This window comes from Anopheles stephensi, unplaced genomic scaffold, assembly GCF_013141755.1.
Source record: "Anopheles stephensi strain Indian unplaced genomic scaffold, UCI_ANSTEP_V1.0 ucontig410, whole genome shotgun sequence".
Taxonomy (NCBI): Eukaryota; Metazoa; Arthropoda; class Insecta; order Diptera; family Culicidae; genus Anopheles; species Anopheles stephensi.
This window is the reverse complement of record NW_023405359.1, coordinates 89,715-95,977: the sequence shown is the minus strand read 5'-3', so window position 1 is coordinate 95,977 and position 6,263 is coordinate 89,715. Positions and strand designations below refer to the sequence as shown.

The window sequence follows — 6,263 nt, the reverse complement described above, 5'->3', positions numbered from 1 at the left end:
TACTATATGGTTCTCTGATGACTGCTTTAAGGAGTAGTAAGACGGTGTCCAAAGGTCTGTTGGGGGTATCACAGCGATACCCTCGATGAATAAGGGTACCAACTGAGAACGAACGATGAATAAGGGTACCAAAGTACGAAAGGGGTTCCATAATCGGCTGTTCCTACCATATGGTTCTCTGATGACTGCTCTAAGGAGTAGTAAGACGGTGTCCAAAGGTCTGTTGGGGGTATCAAAGCAATACCCTCGACGAATAGGGGTACCAACTGAGTACGAAATGAAGGTCCCATAGTCGCCATACAAGTTATACAAGACGTCCAAAGTACGAAAAGGGTTCCATATTCGGCTGTTCCTACTATATGGTTCTCTGATGACTGCTCTAAGGAGTAGTAAGACGGTGTCCAAAGGTCTGTTGGGGCTATCACAGCGATACCCTCGATGAATAGGGGTACCAACTGAGTACGAAATGAAGGTCCCCATAGTCGCCATACAAGTTATAGGAGGTGTCCAAAGTACGAAAAGGGTTCCATATTCGGCTGTTCCTACTATATGGTTCTCTGATGACTGCTCTAAGGAGTAGTAAGACGGTGTCCAAAGGTCTGTTGGGGATATCACAGCGATACCCTCGATGAATAGGAGTACCAACTGAGTACGATATGAAGGTCCCCATAGTCGCCATACAAGTTATAGGAGGTGTCCAAAGTACGAAAAGGGTTCCATATTCGGCTGTTCCTACTATATGGTTCTCTGATGACTGCTCTAAGGAGTAGTAAGACGGTGTCCAAAGGTCTGTTGGGGGTATCAAAGCGATACCCTCGATGAATAAGGGAACCAACTGAGTACGATATGAAGGTCCCCATAGTCGCCATACAAGTTATAGGAGGTGTCCAAAGAACGAAAAGGGTTCCATATTATGCTGTTTCTACTATATGGTTCTCTGATGACTGCTCTAAGGAGTAGTAAGACGGTGTCCGAAGGTCTGTTGGGGGTATCACAGCGATACCCTCGATGAATAGGGGTACCAACTGAGTACGAAATGAAGGTCCCCATAGTCGCCATACAAGTTATAGGAGGTGTCCAAAGTACGAAAAGGGTTCCATATTCGGCTGTTCCTACTATATGGTTCTCTGATGACTGCTCTAAGGAGTAGTAAGACGGTGTCCAAAGGTCTGTTGGGGATATCACAGCGATACCCTCGATGAATAGGAGTACCAACTGAGTACGATATGAAGGTCCCCATAGTCGCCATACAAGTTATAGGAGGTGTCCAAAGTACGAAAAGGGTTCCATATTCGGCTGTTCCTACTATATGGTTCTCTGATGACTGCTCTAAGGAGTAGTAAGACGGTGTCCAAAGGTCTGTTGGGGGTATCAAAGCGATACCCTCGATGAATAAGGGAACCAACTGAGTACGATATGAAGGTCCCCATAGTCGCCATACAAGTTATAGGAGGTGTCCAAAGTACGAAAAGGGTTCCATATTATGCTGTTTCTACTATATGGTTCTCTGATGACTGCGCTAAGGAGTAGTAAGACGGTGTCCAAAGGTCTGTTGGGGGTATCACAGCGATACCCTCGATGAATAGGGGTACCAACTGAGTACGAAATGAAGGTCCCCATAGTCGCCATACAAGTTATAGGAGGTGTCCAAAGAACGAAAAGGGTTCCATATTATGCTGTTTCTACTATATGGTTCTCTGATGACTGCTCTAAGGAGTAGTAAGACGGTGTCCAAAGGTCTGTTGGGGGTATCAAAGCGATACCCTCGATGAATAAGGGTACCAACTGAGAACGATATGAAGGTCCCCATAGTCGCCATACAAGTTATAGGAGGTATCCAAAGAACGAGAAGGGTTCCATATTCGGCTGTTCTTACCATATGGTTCTCTGATGACTGCTCAAAGGAGTAGTAAGACGGCGCCAAAGGTCTGTTGGGGGTATCACAGTGATAGCCTCGATGAATAGGGGTACCAACTGAGTACGAAATGAAGGTCCCCATAGTCGCCATACAAGTTATAGGAGGTGTCCAAAGAACGAAAAGGGTTCCATATTCGGCTGTTCCTACCACATGGTTCTCTGATGACTGCTCGAAGGAGTAGCAAGACTGTTTCTAAAGATCTGTTGGGGGTATCACAGCGATACCTTCGATGAATAGGGGTACCAACTGAGTACGATATCCAGGTCCCATAGTCTTCATACAAGTTATAGGAGGGAGAGGCGAACTGTCAACCGAAGCGAGCGGATGCCTTTCGTGTACTTTTGGTGAAAACAGATTATCGAGGGGAAACTATATTGAAAACAGTGAAACGTGCGTGCAAAGTGTTTAGTTATCTAGTTTGTACGCCTCCTGTGTGAAGTTTCGGTGAAAATCCGTGCAAATATAGTATAAAACGGCACACAAACATTGCGTCGCGCTTTGGCGCGTGTGACCAAAAAAGGGCGTGTGTGGTTAGGTGATTGCGTGCGTGCGAAGCGCTCCCTTTCGGTGCGGATGAAAGGGAGTCTGCATCCCCAGTTTGGTTGAGAAAACCTTTCAGGAGTGTAAAAGTGCTGTGCAAATCACCTCCGAAAAGAGAAAACAAACATTCAGTGGTAAAAACAGCATCAAAAAAGAGTGAAAAACGACGTGGCATAAACACGTGCTAAGGGCACACGCACTTAGTAGGGCAGTGTGTGTCAGTGTCGGTTAGTGCGTGCGAGGTGTGTTGTTTGCTTATAGGCTGACAAGTGCACAGTGGAGAGCTCATCGGACATTCCTGGAAGAGACGAAAGAGGTCTCAGAGACCCAAAGTCTCTCAAAACTCTACAAACAACAACAACAACATCGGACATTCCGGTTGATGTCCTGGGAGAGCTCTTCTCTTTAGTGCCATCAGCGCCACCTATGGGGCACTAGCTCAAGTCCTATCAAAGACACACACCATAAAAGCTCCGCACTGAGCTTTTGCCATAAAGGCGAATGCGGACCGCATACCGGCTAGGCGCAGAAGTCTAGCAACTGCTGGGCAGAGCAACGAACCGGACAGCGGTAGCCATGCAAGAGGAGGAGAGCGGGTCTGATGGGTCGGTGGATGCAGAGGCCACCGTAACCGTCAAACCAAAAAAAATGAAGATGTCGCCGCGAGTAGTGGTGACGCTCCTGTCGCCGGGAACGCTGTCGTCGCTATGCAACGCAACGGGAGCACCCACGCCAGCCCCGAGGGGAACGCCAAGGACACCAGGAGAGTCAGATGCAGGAGCGCGGAAGAGTACCGCCCCCGCCCCCACACCGCCACCACGGATATCGGTATCTCCCGAGATGCTGGCGCCAGTCGCATCGCCGTCGGTAGAGGAATAAAAAAAAAAAAAAAATATATATATATATATATATATATATATATATATATATATATATATATATATATATATATATATATATATATATATATATATATATATATATATATATATATATATATGTATATATAAATATATATATATAAATATAAAAAAGTTATAGGAGGTGTCCAAAGAACGAAAAGAGTTCCATATTCGGCTGTTTCTACCATATGGTTCTCTGATGACTGCTCTAAGGAGTAGTAAGACGGTGTCCAAAGGTCTGTTGGGGGTATCACAGCGATACCCTCGATGAATAGGGGTACCAACAGAGTACGAAATGAAGGTCCTATTGTCGTCATACAAGTTATAGGAGGTGTCCAAAGAACGAAAAGGGTTCCATATTCGGCTGTTCCTACTATATGGTTCTCTGATGACTGCTCTGAGGAGTAGTAAGACGGTGTCCAAAGGTCTGTTGGGGGTATCACAACGATACCCTCGATGAATAGGGGTACCAACTGAGTACGAAATGAAGGTCCCATAGTCGCCATACAAGTTATAGGAGGTGTCCAAAGAACGAAAAGGGTTCCATATTCGGCTGTTCCTACTACATGGTTCTCTGATGACTGCTCTAAGGAGTAGTAAGATGGTGTCCAAAGGTCTGTTGGGGGTATCAAAGCGATACCCTCGATGAATAAGGGTACCAACTGAGTACGATATGAAGGTCCCCATAGTCGCCATACAAGTTATAGGAGGTGTCCAAAGTACGAAAAGGGTTCCATATTCGGCTGTTCCTACTATATGGTTCTCTGATGACTGCTCTAAGGAGTAGTAAGACGGTGTCCATAGGTCTGTTGGGGGTATCAAAGCGATACCCTCGATGAATAGGGGTACCAACTGAGTACGAAATGAAGGTCCCCATAGTCGTCATACAAGTTATAGGTGGTGTCAGAAGAACGAAAAGGGTTCCATATTCGGCTGTTCCTACTATATGGTTCTCTGATGACTGCTCTAAGGATTAGTAAGACGGTGTCCAAAGGTCTGTTGGGGGTATCAAAGCGATACCCTCGAAGAATAAGGGTACCAACTGAGTACGATATGAAGGTCCCCATAGTCGCCATACAAGTTATAGGAAATGTCCAAAGTACGAAAAGGGTTCCATATTCGGCTGTTCCTACTATATGGTTCTCTGATGACTGCTCTAAGGAGTAGTAAGACGGTGTCCAAAGGTCTGTTGGGGGTATCAAAGCGATACCCTCGATGAATAGGGGTACCAACTGAGTACGATATCAAGGTCCCCATAGTCGTCATACGAGTTATAGGAGGTGTCCAAAGAACGAAAAGGGTTCTATATTCAGCTCTTTCCACTATATGGTTCTCTGATGACTGCTCTAAGGAGTAGTAAGACGGGTTCCAAAGGTCTGTTGGGGGTATCAAAACGATACCCTCGATGAATAGGGGTACCAACTGAGTACGATATGAAGGTCACCATAGTCGCCATACAAGTTGTAGGAGGTATCCAAAGAACGAAAAGGGTTCCATAATCGGCTGTTCCTCTTAAATGGTTCTCTGATGACTGCTCTAAGGAGTAGTAAGACGGTGTCCAAAGGTCTGTTGGGGGTATCAAAGCGATACCCTCGATGAATAAGGTGAAACGCCTATCTACTTTCCTTCTCCTTTATAAATAAAATATTTTTATCTAATTCAACGCCAAAACCAACTAATCTTTATTCCACGCACCAGAAACCACCACCAAACTCCTTGATAACCGCTAACAAAATCGTCCTTTTTTTTCGCCATCGCACCGCAAAACCGTTCGATCATCGAACTCCGCTTCGTCCGATCGCTCGCTCTCTCGAATTTCGGTTCGCTCGTTCTCCTCTCGCAACCAGCCGCAATTTGTTCTCACGGCCGTCCGTTTAGCCGCGGCTACACGTAGCCTTATCGAAAACTGATAATCGTAGCGGCCAAGGTCGCTACATCTCATTACACTTTTTTTTTTTTTTTTTTTTCGATAGCAAGAAAATTTGTATATGTGCTTTCTATTTCAAGCATGCTGTCTCCTTGTTACCAATTCTGTTCAATTATCCTACCACTTCCGTCGCAATAAACGTGCACAGTGTTTCAACAACGTGCAGTGTATAAGCAATCGCTTCGTCTCTCATAAAGGATCTCTCGCTTCTTGGCTTATTAGCATCGCTCGCAACCTAAGTATACGGATCGAACAATCTGCTTCGCTGTGCTTATTGTTTCGTCTTATTGTTTAAGGTGCTGTCTAATAATTTGCCGTGTGCCTGTTCAATCCTCTACTAAGAGCAATCTCTGGGGGAGCATTCGATCAACTTTGTCCTATCAAATTCATCCGCTCAACCGCACCAGATCAACCTTTAAATTGAACATCGAATATTATGCCGCTATGCCATGAACTCGGTTGTTTGCTTTCCGCTTCTCTCCGTGCGTGTAGCGTTCTACCCGTGCGTGCAAAGTGTATGTGTGTACAGTGGTGACGTGTGATGTGTGCCTTAAAGTGTAGTTAGCCTGCCAAACGTTTTTTTTTTTTTTTTTTTTTTTTTTTTTTTTTTTTTCACTAATTTTACAAATTTTTATTATGGATATGCATAAAAATTAATATAATAAGCTTATAAATCGATAACATCCTAATTTTAAACCCGATCAGCTAAATTAGCATTATTATAGAAATGTTGATGCATATCCATTTACATTTTTTTTTATCCTAATTTTAAATTTTGCTTAAGTCCCTAGCTATGCCCTATTCTCAATCTGCTCCGTTTTCCCTACACTACCTAATCTAAACTTAACCCTAGTGCAGGGCATTTCCTCCTTTTGCACGTGCCTTATCCCGGGCAGACTCGGTAAATTTTTAATCTATTCTATTTTCATTTATTTTATTTTTTATTCGTTGAACCTCTTCAACCTGTTGTTGTGGA

The 6,263-nt window shown here is 44.4% G+C and overlaps 1 long non-coding RNA gene across 1 annotated transcript; it reads left to right on the top strand.

Annotated features, from left to right (window-relative positions):
• Nucleotides 1–4,971: 4,971 nt before the first annotated feature.
• Nucleotides 4,972–5,900, top strand: LOC118516905. The gene is made up of 2 exons (XR_004908163.1): nt 4,972–5,526; nt 5,584–5,900. It is a non-coding gene; the product is annotated as an uncharacterized LOC118516905 (long non-coding RNA).
• The last annotated feature ends 363 nt before the right edge of the window (nt 5,901–6,263 follow it).